This window comes from Camelus bactrianus, chromosome 3 (assembly GCF_048773025.1).
Source record: "Camelus bactrianus isolate YW-2024 breed Bactrian camel chromosome 3, ASM4877302v1, whole genome shotgun sequence".
Classification (NCBI taxonomy): domain Eukaryota; kingdom Metazoa; phylum Chordata; class Mammalia; order Artiodactyla; family Camelidae; genus Camelus; species Camelus bactrianus.
This window is the reverse complement of record NC_133541.1, coordinates 4,585,501-4,601,499: the sequence shown is the minus strand read 5'-3', so window position 1 is coordinate 4,601,499 and position 15,999 is coordinate 4,585,501. Positions and strand designations below refer to the sequence as shown.

General features: G+C 44.4%; 1 pseudogene; it reads left to right on the top strand.

The window, feature by feature from the left end:
* The first annotated feature begins 11,254 nt into the window (after positions 1-11,254).
* Positions 11,255-11,752, top strand: LOC105081250 (gametocyte-specific factor 1 pseudogene; annotated as a pseudogene).
* Positions 11,753-15,999: the final 4,247 nt, after the last annotated feature.

Sequence of the window (15,999 nt, the reverse complement as noted above, 5' to 3'; positions counted from 1 at the left end):
TCAAACAGTAGCCCAGACGCCTTAGACAGATCAACTCATTTAATTCTCACAGCAACTATATGAAGTATTTACTACCCTTATTACCAATTGGGAGGTGAGGAAACTGAGGCGTGGAGAGATGGGTTATGGGCTGGTAAACACTGGAGACAGACTTTGAATGCAAGCCGTTGGGCTCCAGAATTTGCCTTCTTTGTAACTGTAACACTAGGAACTTTGGAAAATCATCTGAAGCTGAATTATATCATAAAAATTAAATTTTAAGTAGATAATCGATTTGCTTAGTTTTTTAAAAAATGTGTTAGCGCAGCATTTATTTGTATGATGTTATTATTTAAAAATATTATGTCAGCATGACACTGATAAAATAAATCCCTTTAATGTTTTGCTTTATCAGCTTTTAAAAATGGAAACCATAATACCTTTCTGTAATGACTTACATGACACTTGCCAAAAAGTAAACAGTGAAATATGTGATTCTGATGATAGCAGCATAGATCCTTGCCTTCGTCCTTACAAACATATAAATTAAATTTCGCACTGGCTGTGGAAGGTAACGACTATTCTATACCAATTTATGGGTAAGAAAACAAATGAACTGCTGAGACATAAAGACGGTATCCGTCTAGGCCCTGTAAGAGTGAGGAGCCAGCCACAGCCGTCCCCGCTGGCCACCTGTGCCCCTCACACTGGCTGCATCCTTGTGTCCACGTGCTTGAAGGGGAGTGAAGGATGGACCCCACTGACTCCCACCGGCTCATACGACCAGGCTGTAAGAGGGGCTTTGATGCACTTTCTTAAGTTAAGTGAAGCACAGTTTTTACACAGGAAAAAAAAAATGTAATACACAGTGGTCACCATGTAGCCATGAGAACTGGAGAGAAAAAGAGGTGGGGGCAGAGGAGGGGCAGGAGAGGAGGAAAAGGAAGGGGGAAACCTGGGTCTCTTTCTGTCCCGCGGGCTGGACACCTTGAGCCTGACACTGGCTTGTCAGGTGTTCCGATCCTGGTGACAAGAACGCACTGAATCCAGCACTGATGATTTAATGAGCCCGAGGGGATCGTCTTTCTTATTCCAAAAACAACATTCAGAGTTTTCTTTCTGTGAATGTTTTTACGAATGAATTTGAAATGCTTTTGTTTTAAGGAACAGAACGAACCATATTGTGCGAGAAATGAACAATGACTCCTTATTTTCCTGTGAATCCTGAACCCTTCCTTGGCGGGGAGATTGACCGCATACATTCCCCTGTTACCCAGGACTTCCATTTTTCAGTCTTAACACAATTTTTCTTTTTTTAAACTTTTTTCCCCTTTATAATGAGTGTTTCTTTTTATCTCCCTGTAATGCTGGTTTCTGTAGGTCTTAAGAGTTGCTTGTCATATTTGTGATAGAGAAAATTACTCTAAAAGTTTGTGGATACAATGATTCTAAAATAACAGTCATGTAATATTACCATTAGGTTTATGTTAAAAGAACAGAAACTAAAATAATAAGCAACGGGGGAAAAAGAGCAGAAACCGTGTTACTGGGAGGTGGCCGTCTACCGTCGCAAGCAGGCACAGTGAGCCCCTGCGACTCAGGGCAGTCACGGGCTCCAGGAACTAACAATCGCGACTTAAAAAATACAAGTCAAGAGTGTGGTTTAAAAATCTTAGTTTTTTTTTTAGGATTTCCTGACACCTTTTTGTTTTTTTCTGACAGCTGTACAGTTTACTTAGAGATGATCTGGGGGATAATGTTGTACTTACTGAGCCCCTAAGCTAAGCACCTGTTTTATCCAGAACCTAGGTGGGACACCCACATTAAATCCAGTCACTGTAACGCTAAGAAATTGAGAAAATGGACCACACGATCGAGCTTTCTGTAGAACCAAAGCACAATGTATTTTCAAAGTACAATTTCATGCATTTCTTGAAGTTCTTGAGAAATTCTTCCACCAGCACTTTTTGGAATGTGATGGTTCTTGCTCTGACTTCAGAGCAGAGGTTAGTTAATCATGAAGTTAACCGTCTACATCAATGGGTTTCAATAAAAAGTAGTTTCAACCCTCAGCCCGGAGACATCTGGCCGTGTTTGGAGACACGCTTGTTTGTCTCAGTTACCAGCGCCACTGCCGTCTTCTGTGCAGAGGTTAACAGTCTGCAGCAGGGAGCGCAGGGCTCACGGCAGAGCGTCGCTCTGCCCCAGAGGTTAACAGCGCCAAAGCTGGGACCCTGCGTCCCTCTCGATGCTGCGCACCGATGCGCCAGCTGTTGATTCTCTGCTGTTTATCAGGCATTCTTCAGAGACGCGTGAGGTAAAGACCGCTGATCTTGTACTTTCCATTAACGTTATCTGGATTCTTCCTCCAAATGACAGAAATGAAGTGTGTGACACAGGAGGGGCCTAGGAGACCGTCTGCTTGTCCTGACAGGCCAGCCCCAAGCCGGAGGTCTGGCTGCGCAGCGGGGGGGCACCTCTCGCCTCCCCACAAGGTCGCCCTCTTCCCGACAGGCCGGCGGCCTCCCCGCCCCGCCGCCCCCGCGCCCCGCGCCCCGCGGGACGTTCACGAGAAGCGCGCGCGGCTGCAGCGCCCCCGCGCCTCCCGGGGCAGCGGCGGCCCCCGCGGTCCAGCCCGGCCTGGGGTCCCGGGGAGCTCGCCGCCAGCGCCAGCGCCAGCGCTCCGCGTCTCGGCCGCACAGACGTGGTTTTAAAGGAGCGATGTCTCAACTCTGACTATTCCGATTGGGTTACATTTAGGGGAAAAATAAAACAAAACTCTTCTCCAGACACTGACTTTGAGAAAGTGTCTTCCGTGCAGTTTTATGCCCCCCCGGAGAGCTTCGCGCAGCCGGGCCGCCACGGCTGCGACTCCCGAGGGCGCCGCTCCAGCTTTGTGTTCAGATGGGATTGTATTCGCCACATTTACTGTAAGTGATGAATCTTCATGCGTGGAGTTTCAAAAGCCTTAAAGCGATAGAGAGACCTTATAGAAATCAAGTTAAAAGGAGAATAAAGAGGGGAAGAACGGCCCCGATGCGCTCAGTGATCAATAATCTGTATTTTAAGATCTGATCAAAACCACAGGGGATGGAAACTCTTGTGGTAAATACAAACCAAGCACTGGATGGATCACACAGTGGAACGCGGGCTTCAGTGGCATATAAACAACAACAACAACAACAACAACAAAAATACAGGAGCTTTATTAAAAAAACTGACTCGTTTGTCAAAGGCAGACTCAAAGAGGATGAAGAACACTGTGACCCAGGGTAGCGTCTCCAGCATCAGCGGTCCTCGTAGCTCATGCCGGCCTCTTCGTGGGTAGTTGTTCTGAAATACTTTTAAACGAGCAGAAACTACATGGTTCTTTCTTCTTGGGCAGTTACCTAAATTATTAAATTGATAACTTCATGTTGGGAATGACATTTAGGATACAAGCTTTTTATTTGGGTTCATGAAATTGTATGAAAGGGCCATGCACTCCATGAAATTGGCTACAGTTTTAAACGTCAATGTATAGAGTCAGGCAGAGGGTCTCATCCTTTGTTGGTAACAGTGTAGACAGACTCAGTTTTTTTGGAGGTGAAGTTGGCAGTATACTTAATAAAAATCTGTATATCTTAGGATGCAGCAATCTGTATGTTGATATATTCATAGGGCACCGCTGTCTGCATACAAGAAGAGTTTGTACAAGGATGACCTCTGAAGAAGGAAGATGCAGCAGACTGTTTCACAAGGGATGAATCTATCAGTTGTCTTGGATTCATCCATTGCCCTCAACTCTCATTCCCCACCCATCAGCAGTAATTCCTTTAAACAAACAAACAAAAAAAGTAGCTTAAACAAAAACAGAAAAGAAAACCATGAAAATACAATTTAGCAAGTGAAAAAAAAAAGAAAAGAGAGAGAGAGAAGTATACATGCCAAGGTGAAAAGCTAGCCAAGACAATCTCCTCCATGGAAAAAGTAAGTTATCAAAGATTCTGTAAAACTGTAATTATTGAGTTAAAAAAAAATAAATCTCTGTCTTTACATCAACACGTACATTTGTATATGAATATACAAGAAAATTCTGAAAATCAGCTCTCAAACCCCGTGGTTTCTTCTGAGAATGATATTGAGGAGAGCTCAAGGACTTGTCTAAGAAATATATATATAATCTCAGAATCTTGACATGTGAGCAGCAGGAAGTCTCACACTTGAAGGATCAGCTCTGCAGATGCAGGGAACAGCAAGAGTAAGGGCCACTGAAGGCAAGATGGAAAGGCCAGTCCGTGAGGGTGAGGATGCAGCTGAGTGGGCAAAGAGAGCGAAAGAAGACAGTCAAAGGTGGTCCAGGGACCAGCGTGTCGTAGACAGGGCTGGCTAAAGAGTTCAGACTCAGATTAATGGCAGAGAAATCCATTGGAGTTTGAAGCACGTACAATTCAAATACACAATTTCTCTTTTGAAGAGATGGTGATCAAGAATGGTCAAAGGCAGGAGCAGGAAGGCTGGTTGGCCCTTGACCTGCTCTGATGGGAGGGGATGGCGGCTCCTATGAGGACTCAGCAGTGGAAAAGGAAAGCAGCGGTCACCCCAGGATACACCTTAACAGTAGGGGTGACATCCTGAGGGCTCCAAAGCTAAGAGATGAGGGAGAGCGATGAACAAAGGAATCCTAGGTTTTTGCCTGAGTCCTTGGGTGAATGGTAGTGCCATTTCCGAGGATGGGGAGCACTGGGGGTGACCAGCATCTACGTTGGGGTCCTTCTGGGAACATGGGGTTAAGCTTCTGGGAACCTCAGAAGACATATACCTCTGTGCCTGCTGAGAGGAACTGACTCCAGCAGAAGACAGCTCAGCATTAGCAACTAAAAATAAAGTCTGAAATTTCGTAAATAAAGTAAGATCCACCACTGAAATGATTACTTGAATATCAAGATCTACCTGGATACTTTATTTATTTGCTTGTATTTTTTTTTTTTTTTTTTTTTTTTGCCTGGTATGTTTATTTAGACCTCAAAGCGCACTAAATACTTTTGGGTCTCTGTGAAGAACATACTGCATTCTCTTTGTGGAGGTCCTTGGTAATTCATATATATTTTAACACCTTGAATGTTTGTGTTTTAAAAGAAATCAAAGAATAGAACACAGGAAAAAAAGGAGTTCCCTACTGAAAGTTCAGGAGATCTCAAATAAAGCTGATCATGAATCACCAGCTCTTTCTGGGATAACAAAAGTACCTGTAGACAAATTGGATACAGAAAACGAGGTAAATAAGGTTTTAATTATTTGCCGGGGTTACTGTGGGTCTGTGCCAGAACCACGCTTACAATCATACATTTTGTAAAATAAGCTCAATATTTTATTTGGATTTAATCGTAACGGTGTATGGATGGTGGTTTGCCAAAGAATAATAAAGTTAAATTAGGTGCAAGGATTATCAATATTACTTAAGGCAGAAAAATATGGCTACAAACAAATAAAAAACCCTCTTACAGTGGAGAGATATGTTTCTAATATGTTTTCTACAGGAGTTTTTATTCTGGAAAATTTCTCACTTTATCTGCAATTCTCTCTACATCTTTTACCAAAACCACAGGCCAACATATTGTTAGAAGAAGGATTTAAAATTATGAATGCAATACAGCTTCACGCTTTTATGTTGACTCATAATCATTTTTTTTTAAATCTGACATTCCATTTGTGGTTTGATTTAAAACAGGGACTGTGCATGAATATAGTAGGAGTTAATTTATCCAATAGTTTACACATGAAAAACATCCAAACAGTGTAATTATTCTAAAATAATGATTATTTATTTAGCAAAATAAAGCCACTGTGATCATTGGGAAAAAAGATATCTCCTGGTGTGAATTATTCATGAGCTCCTCCACAGGGCTGTGGATGATGCTGGTAGCCCCCTCATGTCGCTGGACGCAGACTGATCAGGGCTGGGCATGGGTGGGTCAAAACAACCCTGTCAGAGGCCATTTCTTGCTGTAAAACTCATATAAATTTCATGGAACAAGGGCCATTTGTTTCAGAGCAGAAGATGCTCAGAAGGAAAGGGTAATTATAAAGGGAAGCGAAAAGACAGTGACCCGGGCTCTGATACATCTTCCTTGAGGTGGATTTTAAGGATTTTAAGGCCTTCTTAATCTTTCTGTCTTCCCCTTTCTTGGTTGCCTGCAGCATCCCCGTCTCCCCTTTCCCAGATGCCTAGTCGGTAAGGAGGCATGCGCTGGGCGCACCCGTCTTCAGACTGCAAGGGTTGCTTTCTTCTTATTAAGAAAATGAGCATGAGTAGGTGTTGAAATATTAATTTTCTCTGGGAAGATGGCTAAGTCTATAGAATGTCTGTATTTGTTTTCTGTTTCAGATTAACCTGGTTTCTTTGATGCAAAATAAAGGCAGAGCTTTAATATATCTGTATCAAATAAAATGTTCTATGAGACATGGATTTTTGAATTTCACTTATTTTTTCCAATCTACTTTATGTCTATTATTGGTACCAAACTTTATGAGCAAAAACATTTTCTTAATAATTTTACTCCATTGGATTCAAAATGTGTGAATTCTTATTAATTCATATCAGGTCAGATCCTAAACATCACTAGTTAGAGATTTTCTAATAGACTAGCCATCTCAGGATATTAGTTTGTACAGACTGAGATATGTGAAATCCATCAACATTTCCTCGAAAAGTAACAAGGAAACAGGATTCTCAGTGGTAACACACACTCAAGCATCTATTTGATCACGGAAGTACAAAGAGAGTCATGATCGATTATTTACTAATTGCTACTCTGTGTAGGTATTACACATAGATCAATCACCGGAGCTCATATTCATGTGGATTTTAACCCAGCAAGGAAATAGCAAAGGAAAGGTAAAAACCTGGAAGATAAAACACGGAGATTTACACATCCCAGGATACACTGAAGACATTTCAGTCTTTGAGGTGCCAGTAAAATTATAGAGTATCCGATAACAGCTCTACCTGGTGCTTTCTTTGACTGATGAGAGCCAAGAAAGGGAAAGACAGAAAGATTAAGAAGGCCTTAAAATCCATATGACTAAATAAAACTGTCCTTATTTACTAACATCACAGACTGTTACCAAGATAGCCTGCAGCTACAGTGGCTCATAGAAATGATGCAGCTTTGCTGACGGGGTGCAGGGGAGCAGACGTCTGGCAGCGAAAATGAAGCAAGATTTTTAAATTAAATTAATTAATGGGTAAAATGCAAAAGATAAAGGAAAACCTTCTTGTTCCTGACGGTTGTTCTTCTGGTAAATCAATCAGAGAAGGAGTAAATACTGGTTTGCTTTTCCTTCTCTGATTAAGTGTCACTAAAGCTTCAATTTCTCTCTCTCTCTCTCTCTCTCTCTCTGTGTGTGTGTCTCTTTTTATCGTAATTTCAATCCAACATCACTTAAAAGTTTGCCCTACAGGAGAAAATCTTAGGACTCAATATGATGGTCACATATTTTCCCAGAAATAAAAGAAAAACCTTTGTTTCCTGGAAACACACTACATGCAAACAACATCCCTGTCTTTTCCAAATATGGTCTTTACCTTTGCCACCTTCTTGGCAAAAGGCCTGGAAACTCTTAGCCAATATAATAGAACAAAGTAGTATTTTTTTCAGTTAGGAAGGTTTTAGATTTCAAGAGTGAGTAATTAGGTAGAGTCAGTATTGAACCTGTATGTTGCTGTCAACATTTATTTGCTATAATATCACTGGCCTCTCCCAGTACAGCCTCGGTTGAACAACTAACTCTGGTCCTTATCTGGAATCCTTTGGGGATCTTTTCCTAGGATGATTCCTGGGAAGAAAGGGGAAAAAAGGAAAGAAAGAAGGAAAGGAGGAAGGAAGGAAAGAAGGAAGGAAGGGAAGGAAGGAGGGAGGAAGGAAGAAAGGAAGGAAGGGAAAGATAAAAACTCAAGGACAATTTGGCTTCTATTATTACAAAATAATGATCACTCTTCATGATGCGTTTCTGTTTGAAAGGAATAATGAACTGATTCTCTTGAGTGTCTCTGAGAACGTGAAGGGATACGTAGTGAGGAACAAAGAAGTGTCACACTTGAGGAAAATCTAACACCACAACGGAAAACCGGAATTTGCAAAACATGGTATAAGATGGTGGAAGCTGCTGACTTTTTATTAAAATACACTGCTGTTGAGTCCCCTTTGTGCTGAGGTGGATTTAATTATTTTTCACTCATTATATGCATAATGTTTCTGAGAGTCTTATTGACTTACATGACGTGTGAGAGTGCGTCTTTGAGGCCAAACTGCCCCGGGCACCCTGAGAGGTCGCCCAGGGCTCCGCTCGGCGCATTCTGCAGAGGACCGGGTCGCTGGCGAAACTCTCCGCACTGCATTACAGAGGAAATGATGGTTACAGACCATTTTAACACTTCACTGTTTCAAAAGTGCCTCCTTGGAAGTCATAGATATTTTTCCTGCTTTGCAAAAGACTTTAGGACCTTATGCCATTGCCTGAATGAACTGGGGACCAGCTCAGGGCTACCTTTCAAATCTCAGAAAAGCAAAAGTTTTTACCTGTGCACAGGGGCATTCCTGGGACAGGGAGGCCCGAGGCTAACAACTAGGGTGAGCGGGTAACTGTCTTGCTGCTCAGATGGGATACATAGCATGTCGATCAGACAATCAATAGTCCAAAATACATATAGAAATAAGAATTTCATTAAAAAATTAATTGTACATTAGTACTTACAATGTCTGGTCAAAAAATTGATCATTTTTCTTTCCATTCGATACCTGAGAAATTTTCACAAAGAAAGAAACTTATTAAGAACAAGGAAATATAAGCGAGACATAAAAGAGCAAAACCACTCCTGTGATGTGTACCTGGCACCCATCACTCTGATCACAGACAGGGCGTGGACGTTCCAAAACGGTGTCTTAGGCGAATGTGCAAAGCTCTGGGGATCCGCACCGTTCTTTTTATTTTTTCCTTGTTGCATGTCATGGTGACTTGGGATAAGATCCACTGCTGCATCTCCATCTGGGAAACCAGCTTGGTGGGGAAGCCCACAGAGCTGCTTGTGGTTTGCCAGAGCTTCGAAATCAACAGAAAATTAAGACCAAGTGCTGAATGCGTGCCTGAAAATCCTTTTACAGACGAGCCCTAGGAAGGCATGTTCACTGAAGCATGCCCTTTGCAAACACTCTTCCCTTATATGTTTTCCAGAACTATTGATGTAGAACCCTCTTCCAATAAGACTAACTCTCGGGTACATACTGTCAACATATGGCCGATAGAAATGACATAACCGTGCAGACACGCTCACGTACCTCAGAGCAGGCCTCCCCTTTATGTGGGTAGCACTCACTATTGGAGCAGGAAAGCCCCCAAAGATGAAGGGAGAATGCACGCAGCTCCCAACAGAAGACGACTTTGATCCACCCCTGAGGCAGAGCTTGAAGAGGGCTGCACTGAGTTCCCATCTCCTTCAGCTGGGTTTTACACACGCCCCCTCCTCTGCAGCGGCCAGAGCAAAAGTTGGTGTTTCTGGTCTTTCCTTGTTAGAATCTTGCACACGGACAGAGCCAATGAATGACACCATGCCTTCCGTGTATCTGGAGCTTGAGCGATGGCTGAACAGGCTTCAACACCGGGTGGCGTCTCGTTCTTACAGCAAACCTCACAACTGCTGTCACTGCTTTGCAGCTGGGAGTGCGGATTCTCAGAGGTCCCGGGCCCTGCCTGAGGTAAGGGCCGTGGGGAAGTCAGACGCACGGTTAGAACTCAGGTTTTCTGACATCCTGGCCATGCTCCCTTTAATGTTCCACGTGGCCCGGCCCAGAATCCATTTCACTGCACACGCACGTCAACGTAGCGGACGGAGCGTCCGAAGATAGCGTATGCCATTTCTTCAGGAGGGTGACAGACCGGATAAGGAACGTTTTGAAACACTGAAGCGTGACTTCCACATGAGGAAACTATTTCTATTTTAGCCTGTATGATGCTATCCTAACTAAGACTCTGTCTGGATTAGATACTTGCCATTCACATAAGGCAAATCCGAGCTATTTCCCAGTAAGATGAACAGCGATGCTGCTGCGTCTTCTGTTTCTCCCTCACACCTCTGCAGGACTAACGTGCAATCTGGGCCAATGTGGAAAACAAAATGCGGCCACAGGAATAAACCTGTGTGGGACGGGGTGCCTCGCTAAGCTCCTTCCCTCAAGTTGCTTTATTTTAAATAGAAGTCATTTCAACGTTAAGTTAGCACATCTAAGTGTCGTGATTCTACCGTCATACAAAAGTCGGACAATGCTTGCTAACTAAAGTATACAGGTTTGCACACAGAAGTGTTTGTCACTAGTAAGGATGTTATACTGTTTGTTCAGCAAAAGCTCACCTGAAGAATTTTCAGCCCCATTACAGAAAGACAAAAAAAAAAAAAAAAAAAAAAAACACTAAAACCAAAACAAACAAAAACCTCCGTCTGACAAGTGTGAAATAATGTTAGTAAAATTGATTTTAAAATATACGTAGATTATTAAGAAGCAAGACAGAGAATAAACACATCATTCATTGATTGATCTCATTCAGTAGCTTCTGACGCTTTTGGTATTTCTACACTTTGGATGACTTACACTAGAATTTTTCACCACAGGAAAAAAAGAGAGTTGCTCATGTGTAAGTTTTTTTTTTTTTTTTAAGTCTGCTTGTGAATAGATCAACCACAGACCAAGTACCCTTTTATACAGAAGTAAAGTTAGCTGAGGGTCATTTAGTGAGCATTTACTCTGCGGAAGTGCGTTCTAGGCGAACTGATAACCTGGGACTCTTGAACAGCGAGGATTCCAGGACTGTAACTCCTGCCACTGGGACCAGGTAACCTCCCGTCACACAGCATGAGAAAGTAGATTTAGATTTATGCTGTGACCCATTAAGAAATGCTGTGAAGGAGAGACCATCGTACAGAAAAACAAAAGGTACAAAATTCCTATTTTTTAGGAAGAAATCCTGCAACAATGAATTGCGACCCCTTCGTTTTATATTAAGTATGAGTAGAGCAACCCTTCAGTCCTGCTGCCGCACACCAGCTCCCCTGGGCGTGTGGACCTGAGCCTGGGACTGCAGCCTCCCGGCCGGGCTTGTTCCCGCTTTACAGCCGTGCGTGCGCCGAGACGTGTATCCGCTCTCGTGCACCCCCGCCTAAACGTTCCGTGTGTGGTGCTGGAGAAGGTTTAGTTTTGCTACAGAATCTCACAAGGGCTGGCAAAAAAAAAAAAATTGCAACATGGAAGAAACTTACATCAACTCCCTGGGCCCTGAAGAGCGACCACAGCGCCCCTGCGATAAAACCCGCCAGACCAGGGCCTGGAGTTTTCCTTAGTGTCTTATCACGTGCAAGAAGAATCGTCCTGATGCCACAAACTGGACACCTGTCCCTTCAACGTTCGCCCCCCAGTTCCTTGGGCTGCAATCGATCATCGTATCTCAAGCCGCGATGACAAAAGTGCTTTTGAGCAGGAGGTCGTCAACCAGCCAGGAACCCTGGACAAGAGACCCTGGCTGAGAGCACATGGAGGTGCCCTCCTTGTGGTGAAGACTGGGAGAAAGGTTTGTGGGAACAGAGCAGCTCCGCAATTGTCTGGGGGCACAGCCCACTTCTGGGGCAACACCAGCCCTGTAGGCCCTGGGCTTATGGGCCAGAACAGCAACCTGGCATCAGGCACACGTGTTCCAAGTCTCTGCTGTCTGCTCTCCGTGGAAAAATGGTGGAGAAACACAGTGACTGATGTCATCTCCTCAGGTGCCAGACCCCAGAAGACCCGCTTATTCCTGCTACAGTGGGCTCTTCATTTTTCTCTCCTAATCTAATTATAGAAAGATAGTCTGTGACTTAAAAAACAAAACAAAACAAAACCCCGGAGCAGTGAGTCCTTTCAGGTGACAGGGCTGAAGTTCACAGTCTCCTTGTAGGTGCGATGTTTCCATCTGCCCACCATGAGTATCTCATGTTCTAAAGAATCATCGAATGTCTGCTTCTCTCTTTTATGTCTACTCTTTTCTTTCTTTTCTTCTTGAAAAACAGACCAAAAAAATAAGCATGAAATGAAAACAACATCAAAACTCAAAAACAAAAAAGAGAGGTAATAAAAAACAGCAGTGATGTCTTGACAAAAGGTCCAGCCCTTCCATCCTTCCACCCGCTGACCATCCCAACACGGTCCCCGGGACATTCTCAAAGCCATAAGATCTGCCCCAGCGCCCCCAGCCCCCAGAGTTATGCAGGAAAGCTGCTGTGGTTTTTGAAGGTGGAGCTCCTGATTAACTGAGTGATGCTCTCTTGGCCCCAGTGTCCACGCACTGCTCTGTTCACAGACTGAGAACGCTGCCAAAGTCTGCTTCTAGCAGCATCTCTTCCCAATGGTTTCCTTAGTGCTGGTGTTAGAAGCACCTTCCTCCTCTTCTGAGCCTTCAGAGCACAGGCATATCTCTCAGGCAGCATCTAAGACTCCACCTCGCCTGCCCTGCAGCGCCTCTTCCTCTGATGTCCTCCATCTGTGTAGGTCCCCTGAGGACAGGGTCACGGGCCTCTGAAATTCTTGCACAGCACAGGGTGCCAAGCTCCAAGTATATCAGTGTTAAATGCATGCTGAGAGAAGGAGCAACAATTCTTCTAAGACAAAGTTCCCCGTGGTATTCTTAATTCTCTATTAAGAGCACTGTTACGACATGTAAGGGACTTTATTTCTGGAAGGTCCGTTGATAAAAACAACATAAAAAAAAAAAACTATGTGAGAGGAAATGATCTACTTTGGATGGTTGGTTAAAGCTCATCAGAAGGAAGACTGTGGTGGAACAATGGGAGATTTTATATTACAAAAGTGCTCCATTTGTTTCATTGGTAGGAATAAAAAAAAATTGGCAATGCTCGGATCGTTGCTTGATTTGGCCCTGCAAGCTTCCCCACTTGTGTCAAAATAAAACATTCTTGTCCTGAGTGTTTTCTTATCTTAATGTTCGGGAGACTGACTGGATTTTGTCAGTGGAGTTCTGTTACTATTGCATTTCTTAACTTGCTGGAGTTACCTGACTCACCTGCCTCAGGAACAATAGAGAGGCTTTCCTGACTGCATGAAGGGTTCACATTGGCAAAAGAGCACAGAACACCTGTCAGGCATAGGAGACTGAGAGGGTGAGGGGTGGGCACTCTAATTATTTTGCTTCAAAGAGTCTGTTTTGTAGGCATGGTGACTGACCAGAATAACGTGACCACAGGTTATGAAAATATTATACAAAGAAGCCACCTTAGGAAGTTGTTTCTGAACATTTATGGCCAGACGGCAACTTGAAAGCTCAGATCCTTCCGTTTTCCGCCCAGCTCAGCAGGAAGGTGTCCTCGCTTCTAACCCCCCTGCCTTCTCTTTGATGAGGAAGAGTCACTGTTGGCTGGCGGTGCTGGTTCGCACAGGTGCTGTCAGTCTCTAGGGAGACCTGGATGCGGCTACTGACTTGCCTGATACGTAAAATGTTACTTCTATGGCCTCCTTCCCAGGAACCTGCACTTTGAAATTGAGCAACATACCTCCAAATGGCCCATGGCTCAACAGTGAATCTCAAGAGAATGATTATAAAAATACAACCTATGGAAATTTGTGAGATGCAGCTAAAGCAGTCCTGAGAGGACAAAGTATAACCTCAATTGCTTATTTTAGAAAAGCCGAAAGGTCTTGTCTGCAGTCTCCGGGCATCAGAAAGTACCATGGGGCAGGTTGAATTGTTTCCCGCAGAAAAATACATTGAAATCTTCTCCCTGGAACCTGTGGATGTGGCCTTATTTGGAAACTTTGCAGCTGTCATCAAGTTAAGATGAGGTCCTACTGGATTAGAGGGACCCTAGTCCAATGACAGGGGTCCTATAAGAAGAGGGGACTTTAGGCCCAGACACTCAGAAGCAAGGTGAGACTACAGTTATACAGCAGCAAGCCTGGGGTCGCCAAGGATTCCCTCAGTCATCAGAAGCTGGAAAAGGCAATGAAGGGCCCTCAAAGGGAGTGCAGCCTTGTGGAAACCTGGTTCTCAGACTCTAGCCTCCAGGACAGAGAGAGAACTCATCTCTGTTGTTTTAAGCCTCCCTCCTGTGGTGCCTTGTGATGGAAACTCATGCACATGGACACCACTTTTGAAGGAGAACCAGGTCATCTTTACCTGCCACTTGCCTAACATGTCCAAAGAATCAAATGAGGTCACAGAAAACAAACTTCTCAATTTCCAGGATGTTGTGATCTCACAGTGTACAGGCCCATGGCTCCCCTAGCCAATTTACCCCATGCTGTGCAGTCTCTCCTCCGTTAGGACATCCGGCGCCCTGATGGAGGGAGGGGTGGGGCTGACTGAGGACGCACGGTCCAAACATGAGTGTGGACTCCTTCTGTGCCCTGACTGGAGCATGCGGACGGAGCCCTGTCATTCTCAATCCCATTTCAGGCTTTCTCCTTGTCTCCCTGCTCACTTTTCTCGGGAAATAGGTCCCCTCACTTACCTGCCTGCAAAGTGCACTGTCTCCTGGAGCTGACACGGTCACTGGACCATCCACGTGAAGCTGGACAGAGAAGAAGCTCAACGCTCCAGCCTCCTGCCACCATGGTCACAGCCAGGCTGCACCCACTCCGCCCTCCCTGGGCAGCACTGATTCCTCACAGCCCAGTGACTGTTCCAAACTCAGCTCTTCCATGCCGGCTCCCACAGGGGCCAGCTGCAACTCCACAGCCCGTTGGAAGTCATCTGGTAAATGTCCACCCTGAAGAGCGAGTGCTTGACAGCACTCCTTTTAGGGTTATTTGCAACTTCACAGAAGAGAGACTTTAGCCAAAGATTGTCAGGTCCCAATAGAAGTTTAGGTGGCTGGGGTTAGGGAGAGTGAGGGGAGTGGAGGTCACACAGACCTCTGACCCTCACACACGAACCAGCTCCTGTGGGGCTCTTGTCCTAAAACGACCCTGGACTATGTTATTAGACATAATCTAGGAAGAGCAATCTTAACATTAACTTCACAACACAAACCTCTTGGAATCAGACAAGTCACACCTCTTTCCTGTGTGCATTTCTTAAGGTGACGATCACTGGAGGAGAGGCTGAGAAAATGCACGAGTAGGTGCTTGTTGGCAGGTTCGTTTCATTAAATCAAACGCGTCTACATCAAAGTCTCTCCTTAAGGTCGTCTGTATTATTTTTCCTCAAGAGGTAACTTTCTCAAATCAGAGAGACGGCCGAGGGCAGAGAGCACAGCCAGCACTCCCCGGGCCTGAGACACACAGGCCGCAATGTGGGGCCCCACCTCCCAGGCCCGGCTTAGGACATACGCATTTATGAGCGTTTTCATTATGTTCGAATCACATCCACAGGACACAGCTTTACTCCTTGGGACTAACCCACTCCTTTGAAATACACTGAGGTTCCTGAGCTACACACGTCATGAACCAGCAGCCCCTTGTTTTACAGACGGCCCGGGATGGCTCCCTTCTTGCTTTCTCCTGTGGAGGTGAGTTGAACCGACTGCAAACACTGCCTCCGCTGATTTAGTCTATGGAGGGATGAGACGTTCCTAGAGAAAGCACTTTCTCACTATTTAGGAAAATGATGAGTTATCAACATTTTGCTTGAAGGCACGAGATGTAGCCCTGTCTTCATTCAGATCCATTAAATAAGCCAGAGACCCAGCAGTCAATACCACTGTGGAGTAAATTTAATTTCCAGAGTCAATATAGAGCCAGCTGCATTAAGCATAAGATAATTCTACCACATTATTAATTTGAATGACTATGTAAGGCATTGTCTAGACACGATATAAGCCCAAGTTTCCATAGGCAATCTGTACATAAAATGAAGCACACCAAGGTTGTAAAGAATGCTAATAACAGTGATCTGGCTTATTAACCAATATTGATTGCTTTCACTCCGACACGGTCCAGGAGCCCAGAGGTGAAACGCGGAGGTGTTCGGCGCTGGCACTCTTGTTCTGACAAAACCATAAAT